At 44.3% G+C, this 15,500-nt stretch overlaps 1 long non-coding RNA gene across 1 annotated transcript; it reads left to right on the forward strand.

Annotated features, from left to right (window-relative positions):
* Positions 1 to 11,953: 11,953 nt before the first annotated feature.
* LOC138527789 (uncharacterized) lies at positions 11,954 to 14,511 on the forward strand. Its single transcript, XR_011284043.1, has 2 exons — positions 11,954 to 13,685; positions 14,065 to 14,511. It is a non-coding gene; the product is annotated as an uncharacterized lncRNA (long non-coding RNA).
* The last annotated feature ends 989 nt before the right edge of the window (positions 14,512 to 15,500 follow it).

Raw genomic sequence — 15,500 nt, forward strand, 5'->3', positions numbered from 1 at the left:
TGTGGACTCTCTTTTTGGAGAGGACAGAGAGTCTGTATTGCCTTTGGAGCAGGCAACGGGCCAGTTTGTCAGAGGATGCACCCAAAGTCATCAACTTCCTCTCAGCCACCCTGCACTTGCGTTTTAGGGTGGTGAGGTGAGATTCATACCAAGAGTTGCACTTGGAGGTAGGCTTCAGATGCATTCTCATGACAGGTGCAAGGACTTCCAGAGCATTGGAGATAGACAGATGCAGGTTAGAGAGGGCTGTGCCAGGGTGTGGCTCAGCAGCAGTAGTAGGAGGATCAGAGAAATAGGTGAAGGAATCCACTAACACACTCTTCATGGGCCGAATGACCGAGAAGGTTGGTGGCAGTGCTGGGGCGGGCTTTCCCTGAGGGACAGAGAGTTTCAGATGAGAGAAAAGTGGAAAGTGTTCAGTCCAGGGGAGAAGAGTGGTGAGAGTGTTAGAGAGGGGGATGTCTGAGGAGATAAGAGCATCCAAGGAGTGTCCAGCAGAGAGATTCAGACCAGAGGGTAGAATGGGAAGAGAGAGAGTGTCACAGAGGTTGCGTAAAATCCCAGAAGAGAGATTTGAAGCATCCAGGTGGATGTTGAGGTCTCTGAGGAGAATTTGAGAGACATAGGCAAGGAGAGAGGGGGAGAGGTTGGCTTTCTCTGAGAGGAAGTGGCCAACCTGACCAGGAGGCCTGTAAGTGGTGACCAGTCATAAAGATCCTGGGAGAGATAGAGAGCCTGACTAATCACAACACTTTCCACCCTATGTATCCCTTCTTGTTCTAACGATCATGGGGAGTGCTGTTATAGGTCATAGCCAAAGGCCCAACTCAGAGCTTCCCTCCCCTCTGCTGATAATCCATGGCAAGCTGCTAGCATTAAAAATTGTTTTGTCTTGGTAGAATATTAGGTTTCATGTTCCATACAATGTTTCTCCTTCCACGACAGTAGCTACAGTAAAATAGATGGGGCCTGTGTATGCCCATTTTGCTTGCAGTTCCAAGCATCGGCTTCTACTGATTGGTTTTAATATTCACTTTGCTATTTCCATTATGTTCTTTTAACTGTTTGGTGACTTGGAAATGTCTTTAGTTTGTCGGTCTCCTGTTCTAGAACTTCACAATCCTGTGCTCCAATACTTGATTTGGTGTGCCTCATGGGGTTGGCAGTTTGTTGTGACCTTTCTCGTCTGCTCATCTGGTCCTCCTTTCAGAACCTCTTTGGTATCTATATCCCTACACAGCTGTTATAGCATGGCTGCTGGCTTTGAGGCTCTTGCCTGTTGATATGTATATATTTTATTAACTGATGCCTATCACCCACTGAAAAATGTGAAAAAAAGAAATATTAGCCTTCTGTTGCTCTAAAATTTTTAAATGTTAAAATGTCCATAAACATCCTAAATTCCAAATAGCAGACAAATACATCAGAGGTGTGTAATGCTAACTATGACCTCACTACCAAAAATATGTTTTCACCCTCTGCTATTCATGAACATACAAAGAAGTGAAGGGAGTTTTTAAGGTCATTCATGACCTCTCCTTCGTAACATATTTAACTAGATCTACCTAGCTGCATTGGGCTTTACAGCGAGATATTATCTACCTACGTGAAAAAGATCACTTACATAATGTTCCTCTTTTTGAAAGTGACACCCAGGAGTTATCTCCCAGGACAGTTGATATAACATTCCATGCTTGCCCACTTAAACCCACTTTTGAATCTACGCATGTGTCAATCATCCCTCTCTAAACTGTAATCAATTCTGTAATACACACTTCTAGAGTTGTTTATATTCCTTCCTCAGTAATTTGGGGTTTTTCTGGCTTCCTTGTCTACATCCTTTAATAACATGAATGCATCCACCGTCAAACATGTTTGATACCCACTTGTATCAAACATGCTCTTCTTTGTCCACCTCTCAAAAGAAAAACAAAACGTACCCTAAAGCCCCATAAGGATGCATGGTAACTAGCTGGCTACATGCCTTTGCCCTTATCCCTAGAGCATATAAAATACTAGTGGGAATTGCCTCCTCACTGCTACAAAGCCATTTATGGACCAGGATCAATGTAGTTACTTTCCAAATTAACTTCCTTCCAAGGTATGGCATACATCTTACTCTTCTTAATTTGTGTGATGACTCCCTGGAGATGGTAGTCACAGGCAATTATATGCTGATCTTTCTACTAGATCTCTTGGGCTGCCTTTGATATTGCCGACCAATGGTGCTAGTGGATCGGGTTTGAGACTTAGAAATGTACCCCTTCCCACCTTCCATATGCTGAAGACTCTCTTTTCTCGCTAGGAGATCTCAGCATATGCTACTGACCCAACCATACATCATGCTCCTTCATTATTTGCGGGTTCCACAAGGCTTCCTGAGCCCCCATCGTCTGCTCCACATTCTTAATCTCTTTAAGTGATGAAAGCAATTTAATATCACTGCTAAGTCCAATGCACAGGATAGCCGGCCATAAATCAAGATAGAACACACTTGAGTCCAATCTTCCTGGCTGTGGCAATGTCTCAATGCCTTTCATCATTGAATGAAATCCAGCTGCTCACAACTAAATCAGGACGTAGGTGAGAATATGCATTTCAGTTTTCCCACACTCAAAAGACACCTATTTCTATCTGTCCCTCTGCCTTTCTTTCTTGCCAGCTTTTTTTTATATCCACTCACCCAGCTCTGAACTTTGACTTCATGACTGCTTCTACAATGTTTACTCGTCCACCGACTAAGAAAGACACAATGGACTGTCCTTTCCAAATACATCCACTAAAACCTATAGTTTCCTTTTTTCTTTAGGAAGACAGATAGGTGATAGTTGGCTGCTTAGTACATTCCTATCTTGAAAAGCAGCAGCTCTTTGTATGAAGGATTGGCCAGTGCCTCCTTAAATAAACGTCAGGACTTTCAAAACACAAACCTAAGAATGATGTTGGGCCTGCCAGTGAATGCTTTGCTGGCTCAAAGTTGAAAACAGGATTGTATTCATATTTATTTATTTCAGTTTCGTTTATTAAACGTGTTTTTTTTAATTTTTTTATTTGTATTTGTAAATCACCATGGGCATCAGGGTGCTGTGTTCTTATACAGTTCAATTTTCGAAAGTTGTTAGGGAGAATACTCAATATGTGCTCATTTCCCTTACCTATTTAGACCACCTGCAACTTTGCTGGATTTCTAGGATTTCATTTCTTTTACCTGGGAAGAGTGTGAGCCTTTTTTTCGCACTCTTCCATGTATTTTGTGTGTGTTTTACTTTTGTGTTCTTCGGTTATGGAGTTTTAAAACAACTCCATTGGCAGCATCTTTTTTGTGTGTCACTCAGCACCTTCAGTGCAGTGACACAGGGGTGTCTTTCAGACTCCCCAAGGTTTAAATACCTTCTGTGGGACTGACTACCATCTCCCAGAGCATGTAAAGTTAAATTGGCTTTACTAGTCTTTTTAAATGTACTGACCCAGCATACACTATCTTCCTATAGAGTGCTGGAGGGGTTGCCTAGCTTCCCCTGAGTCAAAACAGTCATGTGATAGTCAAATGTTACCCTTTCTTACTTTAAATGGCTGGTGGCAGTGGTTTAGATCAACTAGCGTGATTTTTCCCAACCGCTAACAACGGTAGGTAAAAATCAGGTCAGCCATGTTTTTCAATATGGCGCCCCAGACCTATCTGTAAAAACAGACTCTGGTCATCTTTTTTTGCTATTTCTTTAAGGAAAGGTCCTTCTTGTGTTTGTCTCTGCGTGCCAAACCAGGTTTGGTCCCTTTGTTTGTTGGCCTTTGGCGGGCTTCAGCCCTCCTCTGGCACCTGAGTGTCTGGGATAGACAGGATGTGAGGGAGGTGCCCAAAACTCCCTGTGCTTAGTCTCCTAGGAGACCTGAATGCACTCTGGTGTGAGTGGCCGGATGGCTGTCCAGCAAGTACAGCCACCCTGCTGTGTGAGTGACAGCCAGGCTGGAATGAATGGGGAAAACTGTTTACAAGCAGGGTCTCTGGGACTTGAAAAGCAGAGTCGACCACTGGAACGAAAGAACCGAAGACGAGCTGAAGGAAGAGGACTGCTGAAACTCCTGGACAACCGGTGAAGCCCTGCTGCAGGTCCGACTTGCCTGAAACTCCATCGACAGAGAAGCCCTTCAAGGTTAACTTCTTCCCTTGAGTTTGGTGGGAACAACCAACTTGCAAGCCACCTGGACACTGTCCCCATCTGGTCGAAATTTCATCAGAGTGCTGTTGAAAACCGATAGCCAGAGGGAAGGAAACCAGCTTCTGGACTTTGAGGCACTCACACCAATGTCTTGCTATATCTTTTGGCCTCATCCCTGGGCAGTGCAGGATCCTCCCGACGTCTTTCTTCTTGTCCCCATGACTGAAGCTCAGGAACAGCGAGATCTGCTCAAACTGCCAGGAATAACTGCCTCAGCTACAGCTTTCTTCATTGACAAGGTACTGTGAAAACGCAGTCCGGAAATCTTTTCGGCCATCCAGAAAAGTGTGTGAAACTTTCCTCACCACGAAGGCTTGTCCTTCCCTTAACATTCGTCAAACATTTCGCCTAGCCAAATCCTTTAAAAATCAGTGGCAAAGACTTAACCCTTAAATATCAGAACTGTGCTATCCTATACAAAATACTCTGAACCATTGACTTTGGCCCAGGCCTATTGAGAATAATTGCTGGTTGTATTTAACTGAAACGCTTTGCCCTGCCTATGAATGTATTTGGGCTGTCTATTCTATTAACCTTGTCTTTTGCCTCCTTTATTATTTATCTGAAGTGCCATTTTGCTCCCACTTCATTTTGGAGCTAAACTTGTGCATTTACTTACCGGTTGGATTTTTGTGGTGTATTAGTGTGTGATATTGAGCTGCTTGTGCTAGAGTAATGTTTTCTAACTGACTGAGTAAATAGCCATCACTACCACTTTACTGGGTAGTACAGGGCTTGTACCAAAGGTGAAATTGTGCTTACACTTGTAGTCCTAATTGCCTGTAGTGTTCCCAAAGGGTACTGCAAATATTAGCAAGGAAAGAAGTGCATAAACTTGAAAAGCAGCTATTAACCACCAGCAAGGTATAGCTGAATACTACACAGAAAATTGTTATAAGAAGGTTCCATGATATATATGTTCCTGAGAAAATTAAACATCGGAGGCAACATGTTAGCTTCCTATGATTGATAAGAGAATCTCTCTGGGACACGTTTTAAACAGAGATAAAGAAGAAGAGCAGATCTCAGAGTAAGAGCATTCTAAATGTTGGGAGCAAGTCAATTGAAAAGACTGAAAGTGAGAAAAAGCACAAAGATAAGTTGAGTCGAATGAAGAAACTGAGCAGCAGAACAAAGGGAACGGGAGGGATGATAGAGAGAATCCAAATTACAAAAACAGACAGGTTTTAAGAAATGAGCATGCTTAAAGACAATGGGCCTCATTACGAGGTTGGAGGTAGTCATGGCGCTATTAGCGCCATGACTACCTACAATACCGGTACCAGGTCCGGTCCCGTTCAATGGGGACTTACCAGTCTATTCCGACCTTTGAGGGACGGGTAAGTCCCTATTGAAAAAGCCATTCCCCATTCCCATTTCAGCCCCCATAGGGCTCAATGGGAATGGGGAGGGTGCTAATAATGGTACCGCAAATTGCGGTACCATTATTAGCTCTGAAATCCCTTAACATGTCCCTTCCGCTAAGGGACCTCGTAGTAGGGCGGTAAGGGATTACCGGCACTGGTGCCCTTATCGGTACCGGTAATCACTTACCGCCCACCTCGTAAGGAGGCCCAATATATTAAAACATGAAATCTAAATAGTGCAGAGATCCATTTCAGATAGATACAAATAAATACATTTTGAATTAATTAAATTAAGAATATGAACTACAGAATAGAGAACAAAACAATGAGTAATAGTACCCCGACGTACATAGAACAAATCTAGTTAAAATGAGAAAGACCAAGGGCCTCATTACGAGTTAAGGTCATGGCTACCTCCAAACTCGGGTCAGGGTCCGTGTTCCCTGAATGGGGAAATACCGGGTCATTCCGACCTTGGAGGGCCCGGTATTTCCCATTCAGGAAACCCAGACCATCCCCATTGCCATTTGAGCCCCCATAGGGCTCAATGGGAATGGGGAGCATGCTAACAATGGGCCGGTATTGACTGGCCCGTTGTTAGCATGCTCGTCCCCTCACGGGACCTGCAAAGGACGTCTAGTCTGACCAGACGTCTAGAGCGGGTCCCGCAAAGGGACCTTGCAATAGGGTGGAATGGGTTTAACGGCATCAGCAGCTCTACCGGCGCCGTTAAACCCATTCTGCCAAGTTCGTAATGAAGCCCCAAGAGTTTCTAGATTTAATTTAGTAGCAGAAAAATGCAGTAGTTCCAGAATTTTCCCGTCTGCCTTGCAAACGCCTAGAAACAAATATGGTCAGCCCCACTATGCCCGTTGGCACACATGGCCTTTCTCAACATGCACACTAACAATTATGACCAGCCTCCGAAGATTCCTTAAAATTCATGACCGTTACCTCATGCCCGGTAACAGTCAATGCTAGCTTCCACAATCCCAGTAACATAAGTGGATCACCTCCGTTCTGACCAGCAGGTATTTACTGACTACACATACCCAGAATTAGGTATGACCAGACTCCAGACTCCAGCCTCCACAATATGGGTAGAAGGCAATAACAAAAATCACCGTAAACATTGTCCAGGGTGCTAAAGGCTGTTAAAATACACGAAAGCATGCACTGCCTTAACCACGCGATGCGTGGATAGAGATCAAACAATTCAAAAACAGGGCCTCCATAGAAATGGAAAATGGTGCTCCAAGTGGAGCCCCCCTTCCAATTCCATGAAATGCGGGGGGCAGGGTCGGTGGGAGGTAGAAGGTCAGAACGGGGGGTCTGGGGGGGTTCCTGTGGAGTGTGGCAATACTGACTAGTAAAAGCTACAGAGGTGCATTTGGATGTGGAAGGAGAGGGTTGGGTCGGAGATGGCAGCAGGAAGAAGAGAAGTGGGGTCTTGGGTTCCAAAGCAGGATTGGAAGTGGACTACTGGGGATATGTCACCAGCCAGAAAGATCAAATTCAGGCTTTCCTAGATAAAGCTTCTATCCCGGAGCACCAATGGACACTCTGTGAAGGTACCATGTTGCATGAACCATCACATTCCCTTTGCAGCAGGTCATCTGTAACCTTTAATTCAATTATGTCAGTCATATACAAGTATTATATATTTAATTCAAACATATTCATGAAAGCTCTCTTTTCCAAATAGAATGACTACAAAGCAGGACCAACACACACTTTGTCTGCTTACTCATTTAAAGGTCGGACATGGTAAACACATCTTTGGTTTATAAAAAGGCAATGCAGGCTAGGCATGTCCGACTGTTTTGTTCCCCGTCTCTGTTGAAATACGTACATTTTTTGTTTTTCATTGGTGTAAAAAAAAACACAGCTGTTTGAGTGCCATCGACACCCTTATAAAGACGTCTGCATCATAAGAACTGCTGTGAGAAATATATGGCGTACTAATTAATTTGAATCTGGCTCCATGCCTTTGTTCCCTGATATATCTTTGTGGGTGGGTGATTACTTTATCACAGGGTAAACGAGATAGCTCATTTTAATATGTAATTGTGCACTGTAATTAAGGCTAATTCAACCTCACAAAGAAAAGGGGACTTTTGCTTGGCTTTAAAAAAAACGAACCGTTAAATGATCTAAGGCGCAGACTCAAGCGGGTGCTGTATCTTTATCTAACCTTTCGAAAAACAGCCCTGCAGGACACGCTTCTAATATTTCTGGATGCTTTTAAATGCTCGACGTCGCTGCTGAAACCCTATCCGCAGGCCCAAGGTCAGTGTGTAGGCAGAGCTTTCTAAAGCAAATGTCAAATGATCAGCTAATGGCAGCAACCGTCACATTTCAGTCGTTTACCAACAATTACCCTGTTTCATGAAGCACTTGCACATAGCAACAATCTCTAAGGGATTATTGCTTAATTTCCGAAGGAATTACCATGCACAACCAATTTTTCAACGTTATTATACCATGCTTGAGAAGTAACCTGACCCACAATCTTTGGGTAGCAACGGTTGAAAGGTAGAAACATACAAACGATATAAGTTTGAGACAAGTGTGATTCTTTTCTTCGAAACGTGCATATGCAAAGCAATTCCTTACTTTCTCCTACAGAATAGAAGCATGTGTGTTTGTATGTGTGCGTGTCAGAGCGAGGGCGTTAATTAAATGTGGACATTTTAACATATGTGCAGTGGCAGCCCGGCTTATAGGGAACTCTGGAGATTTCCCTGTGGCCCTCTAACCTATGGGTCGCTTGTGCGGTTAGCCTGGGGTTCTTCTCCTCCGGCCTCCTCTTCCGGTCACCCATCACTCACAATGGGCCACATTCCGAGATTGGAGGTAGTCGTGGTGCTATTTGCACCATGACTGCCTCCAATAACGGGTCCGCACCGGTCTTGTTCAATGGGGATTTACCGGTGCAGTCCGACCCTGGCGGGACCGGTAAGTCCCCATTGAACAAACCATTCCCCATTCCCATTTCAACCCCCATAGGGCTCAATGGGGAGGGCGCTAATAACGGGCTTGCGACTAGCATGCCCGTTATTAGCGCCCTGGTCCCTTAGCGGGGCCCGTAAGGGATGTGTGGTCTGATCACACGTTCCTTACGGTTCCCTCCAAGGGACCTCGGAATCGGGCGGTAAGGGATTACCGGCACCGGTCTCCTTACCGGTGCCCAGTATCCCTTACCGCCCAACTCGTAATGACCCCCGATGTGTAATATGGTTCCCAGTCCACCCCTGCATAAGTTTGTGCTTGCCAAGGTCTGTAACTGCTTCTTCTTCCTGTTGAATGGATGTCTGGCTTTTGGTGTTAGAGCGTCTTTCACTCGTTGATAATCTGTTACTGTTTCCAGTGTGAAAAGATTATTGGAGCAGGACTCTTTACCGATTCAACATTTATTTTTTTTAAAACTCCAACGTTTGTGTTTGTTTACTGTGGGGTCACTTTAAAAAGAAGTTGTGTTGATTACCTCTGTCTCACACCACATGACTAACATGGAGTAAGCCAGATGTAAAGCAGAGTTGCTCAGTGTAATTTCTGGTGTCAACATGATTGTGATAGCCCTAATTCATGAAATAAATGTGCGATTCATGGAAGGCCCTGCACGTGCTGTTCACCGGGATGTGCGCCAAATCCGTGCGTGGCGCACACGGGCGCACACGGGCGCACTAATCACTGCAACATCCTGAACGCTGTGCGCGCCGCGCACATCAAAAGCGCACAACGTTAGCGCACACACCAAAAAGGGGGCGGAACATGGGGTGGAACACGCGGAATGGGAATCAACCTGTGAAAATAAGGGCGTAACTGGGGAAGTACTGCTGGGAAGTACACGGAACGCCCACACGCACGCAAACTACACGTATTCATGGAATCGAATAGGAGAAACACGTGCACATCAAAAAACATGCAGAGGCCTAAACACATCCGCCACATGAAGGCAGGCGGTAGCGTCCCCCGCTCATTATAAAAGTGCACGCAAACAACAATGACGTATATACAACTACGATGAATGTCCCATTTCTCGCAGCACTGATCGCGGGACACCGCAGGAGGAGAAGAATAGCCAGGGCCTGCATTTCTTCGCCCAGGACCATCCTTTTTGGGATACCTGATGACCAGGTCTATGGCAGGTATAGGTTTCCACCTCATACCATCGTAGACCTGGTCCAGGAGTGGGGGAATGACCTCACATCACCCACCTTGTGCTCCCAAGCACTGAGCCCCTTGGAAAGGCCACGTGCGTGTAAAAAAACACACGCAGTATGCTGTGGCAGCCAGGAACACAAAAAATGCGTATGTGATCAACACGCAGGCTAGTATGCCCGAATAAAAGGGGTATGCGACTAACAGGGACACCTGCAGTGGGAAAAATAGCGTGTGCGACTCATCGTCTGCCTTGCGTGTAGAAGAAGAATGCGTAGACAACACCAACGCCAAAAGGAGAAGTACGCACTGTAGCCGCTGTGAAGTAATCGCACGTGAACCCCAACATTTGGAAAACACACAAACCGCTCTCCACGACAAACATGTACAGAGTGATGGAAACCAATGTGGGACCTTCAACCCGTGCCGAGTGAAACGCCCGCACACACGTTACATCACCTACGTGCTTACGCGCTAACGGCCTTTCCTTGAATTACACGCTAACGTGCTGTTTTTACACATGCAAAATCACTCTGTATCAAGCTGGGAATCCAACAACAAACTGAAGACCACGCCCCTGCCCAGAAGGCCATTTTCCTGCCCCCCAGAGTCCCAAGCAGACTCCCACCAGCCATCTGCTGCTGCCTGCCTGCCTGAAGGCCACATGCCCTGCTATTTGTTGCCTGCACGTCAGCCATCTGCAGGGTTCCTTTTGCTGTGATTACCCCTGCTGGAACAGAAGACTGCCGACTGCAGTTCCATTGCTCCACAGCCCAGCACCAGGACCCAGTTGCCCACCCACACCTGCCTCGGGGTTTGCCATGTCGGGGGAAACACCATCAGAGACCACTGGCAACCCCCAGCCAGAGAGGCGGAGGGCTGCCAGCTTCACTGCAGGAGAAGTTAGCTTCCTGGTGGAGCAAGTTCTGGTGCATTATGATGCCCTCTATGAATGTCTATCATGAGTGAAGTAAAAGGTTTTTTGCGTAAATTAAGGCTAAAGCTTTTCTTTTCGAATAATGTGACCTCTAGGGAATCCAACATCTCAGGCTTCTCTAAACCTTCCACCTTTACCCCCAACTCTAATGATTTGCCTCCAGAGGTCTTGATCTTTGAAAAATTAGTTCTCAAAGAAATAGAGAAAGTTATTGGCCATCCAAGAAATCGACAAGGACCCAATCTGACGCTTTCTGAGTTCGAGGCTATCGAGAGATTAGCCTCGGACCAATCAATAGTTATTAAGGCTGCAGATAAGGGTGGTGGGATAGTTGTTTGGGATGCTGATCGTTATGATCAAGAAGCTCTGAGACTTCTACACATTCCTGGGCACTATTCCAAATTGGTGAAAGATCCATCAGAAATGATTAAGCTAAAGGTACTCAAACTCACTGAAGAAGGAAACCAATCGGGTTTCCTTTCCACTAAAGAGGCTGAATTTATCAACCTGTCGGAAGATCGCATACCTTTATTTTACATTATGCCTAAAATACATAAAGATACTGAGAACCCCCCAGGACGACCTATAGTCTCGGGTTGTGGTTCACTACTGGAACCCCTTTCGAAATACATTGATTTCTTTATTAAACCACTGGCGATGGCCACGCCCACATTTCTTCTTGACTCGAGAGACGTCATCAACCTCGTTGAAACAAAAGCATTTGATCCCAGTACTCAAATTCTAGTAACGCTTGATATTGAAGCGCTTTATACAAATATCCCTCAGGATAGAGCGGTGGAGAGCCTGCGCATAATGCTAGATCGGCGCATGCAACCACATTTGGTTCCCACAGAATTCCTATGTAAAGCAGCAGAGCTAGTCCTTAAGAACAGTTTTTTTAAATTCAAGGAGGAATTCTTTTTGCAATGTAAAGGGACAGCGATGGGGTGCACTTTTGCACCAAATCTTGCCATTATTTTCATGGCACTCTTGGAGGAAGAAAAAATCCTGTCAGCATTTAACCCATTTAGGGGCCAAATCAAGGTGTACCGTCGATACATCGACGATATACTTATGATTTGGGAAGGCTCATCAACATCATTGACTTTATTTGTTCAATGGCTTAATGCGGTAGACTTAGATATTCATTTCACTTTTGAATATTCAGTATCTAGAATTCCTTTCTTGGATTTGTCTATTTTTTTCAAAGAAGGGTATCTCTGCACAGAATTACATAGAAAACCCACAGAGAGAAATACCACGTTGAAATATGAGAGCCAACATCCAGCCAGTTTACTTTGTAACTTACCATATGGGATGTTCTTACGGCTACGCCGTAACTGCACAGATATCGCAGATTTTGTCAAACATGCAGCAATTTTGGAAAAAAGACTATTGGAACGGGGATATCCAAAGAAACTTATAAAAAAATCCAAAAAGAGAGCTCGATATATCAACAGAGACCTCTTATTGACACCCAAGCGAGACATTGAAAAGAAAGATGAATTAGTATGTGTCTCAACTTTTTGTCAACACAGTAATGCTATTAGAGGGATCATCTTAAAAAACTGGCGAATTCTTAATACATCAGGAACATCTATACCCAGACCTCTATTTGCTTTCAAAAAAAGTAAAAATTTGAAGCAAAAGATTACTCGTGCCAGTAGAACTTTTCCTAAAGTGCATACAATCCGCGATACCAATTCTAACCCAGTGGTGGGACACTATCCCTGCACTTCATGTGTTGCTTGTAAGTTTTCCAAAAAAACTACGTCATTTGATTCACAGACCAGAAAGTGGACCCTTCGTACCTTTACCACTTGTAAAAGTAAGAATGTCATTTATGCCATTCGTTGCCCATGCCAGTTGTTTTATGTAGGCAAAACAACCAGAGAAGTGAGTACCCGTATTAACGAACATCGTTCAAAGATCAGAACTCGAAACCTCAATGCCCCAATGGTAATCCATTTTGTCGAGATGGGCCATACGGCTGATCAGATGGAATGGTTTTGCATAGAAAAAGTATATGCACAAAACCAACCCCAACTATTAAAAAATTTAGATTACAAGGAACAAATGTGGATATTTAATCTAAAAACATTAACATTGGGCCTTAATACCATGGAACCATGGAATTCGAGTAACTAAATACTACCTGTCATAACATTTTATATATGTCGGGTAGTACACTGGTATACTGCCTAATCACGTGCGTCTTTCATCTGAGAGGGTACGGCCATTTAGAACGTAGGCCAGTTCAGTTTGTGGTCACGTGGTTAATTACGTGATCACATGATGTTTTTCACGCATATATCAATACCCTTGAAACGGTGATACTGTGTTGCACGCCACTTTCAATCGGACCCAGCTGGGATACGGGTGACTAGCTACTGTGAGAACTGGCGAGTTCTTTCGCTTAAGGTAAACATTCTGTCGTGTGGGGGCCTTTCGAATCACGGCGGTTTTCCAAATCGCTTCTTGCCTTTATTGTTTAGAGAAGGGAGCCCTACATCCTTGGCTTTCCGTTAAACCCCATCCGAGTCAAGTAATCTGGAGTCGGAAATATTGAGCAATTTTCAAATGCAACCCCTCCCCCCCTACCTTTTTGAAATTCTCTAAATAGTAAGCTTTTCAGCAAGCCGTATTTGTTTAGTCACAATTGTGGTATTAATTCATCAATTTATTTTCAATTGGAAGTAATTCACTTTGGGTGTAGCCAATAATATAATTGTAAGAACAACCGGTCTCTCACATACTCAAACTCTTGTGTTGTGTTTAGGCCCATATAACATCAGGTGCAGCCAACCCTGGATCCGGGGAGTCACCTTCAAATTTATGACCGCTGGTTGAACGAGCGTTTGGACATTCTCGAGAAGAACGTTGGCGTCCATACACTTCGCTATCTGCAGGAACTTCTACGGAGAAGCTATTGTTTAATATAAGTGAACACAGCGTACAATTTAAGGAAGAGACGCACAGCCTTCCATTGCATGAATGAAGGTTAGTTAATATTCTTTAGGTCTATCTTAAGTATGTGACTCTCGTGTCCTGCCCGAGGGCCGCTGTAGTGGAGGATCGACATATTGACCTTGTGATATTTATGTGTACATTTGTATATCTGTAGCATTGATTCTGTCTATGGCCTGGCTCTTATCTGCCTCTCGGAGACACCAATACAAGAGGGTAGCACTACTTTCTGCCAGACACCTCAGGTCCATCCTGGAACTTTTCCCGGGTTGGTAGCAGGCTCTTGTATATTATTACCTATTGTTCCACTATAGATATTTTTATTATGGATGTTATATGTTTTTTGTCCAAGTACAAGGGCTTCACACATTGATATGTATTATCTTTGATTTTCTTTCTTTCTTGATGTTAGAATATACTTTTGTTACTCCTGATGAAGACGTCACTACACTAAAGTATATACGTCGAAACCGGTCGAGTTTGGACTAAGATGAGGTCGTGGTTAGAAAACTCTGGGACCCATCTTAATTGCCTAGGCCACTGATGTCATCTGCTGTGGCCCGTCAAATTGATTTCATGTTCTTTCTATAAATCTTTCAGATGAATTAATTATGATGAATTTTCCTATAGATTTTATGTCGTACATTGATTGGTGTTTAGTATGAATGGTTTGTCTAAATGGATGGATGAGGTTGTATGCTTGGATGATTGAATAAGATGATTTTTATTATATAGATGTGTCTTTTTTAATAAAAGTTGTTTCCTGCTATGTAAATTGTTATTACAAGTGCAGATTTAATCATGATTTGTTTGATATATTAAATTAGTATCAGGTTTAATAAAATCCTTGATACCGTTATTTTTGAATTGTTTCCTTTGGATGTCTTTCCGCTATCTAAATCTTAATTAATACTCCAATCCAAAGCGTGGGGTTTCCTGTGTCTTTCAGAGAATACACGCCCTCTATGAAGAAGACACGCTGACAAGGATGGATGGGAGAGGATCCGGAAGGACATCGTGGAGGGGGTGACAACCCATGACCTACCACAAGTCCGACCTTCAGGAAGGCCTGCCGCCTCTTGGAAGCAGCGGGTGCAATGAGGCGCCGGGTCCACCTTACCACTGACGACATGAGGGTTCTGGAACGCATTAACCCAGCGCTTCACCACCAGGTCCTCGAGAGGCAGACCGGTCCGGAGTCGAGCGGTAAGTGTCCATGCGTACTGCATGGTGAGGTGTACCAGGAGTGAGCAGCTTGGACATATGTCTGAAATGGGCCATGTATGGATGTGCATGTGCAGGGACATGACCGTGCTGCATGTGAGTCCAGTCATGTGTGATGCACATCGATGGTGTATTTGTTCCAAAGCATGATGCGCAACTGCATGTGGAGACGCAAACATGTTAGCATTTCTTTGAATGTACTATGGCATGGTTGGGGTGTGACACATGGATATTGAAATTGATATTGATATTTTATTTCTATCGCGCTCGTACACAAGTGTTTCAGAGCGCAACAAGGCAAGGGAGGGGAAGAGGGGAGAACAAAACAGCGATCTTACTAGGCCCAGTGACATTGAGAATGCGCAAGTGCATGGGAGAGGGGGAGGGGAAAAGTGCATGGAAGGGGGAGAAGTGGAAAGTGCGAAGCAGAGGAGAAACAGATAAATAACAATAAATAAATAATAAAGGCAACAAACAGTTTTAGTGCAGCCAGTAATTTGCAAATGCTAGGTTTAAGGCAGCAGACATGGTAGGTCTGATAAGTGCAGGAAGAAAAAAGGGGGGCTGTATAGGTACAGATACAGACCCCAGTGCAAGGGGTGTCCCGGAGGCAGTGTGGGAGGG

The sequence above is a fragment of the Ambystoma mexicanum genome, chromosome 7q (genome assembly GCF_040938575.1).
Source record: "Ambystoma mexicanum isolate Mex_15411 chromosome 7q, UKY_AmexF1_1, whole genome shotgun sequence".
Taxonomy (NCBI): domain Eukaryota; kingdom Metazoa; phylum Chordata; class Amphibia; order Caudata; family Ambystomatidae; genus Ambystoma; species Ambystoma mexicanum.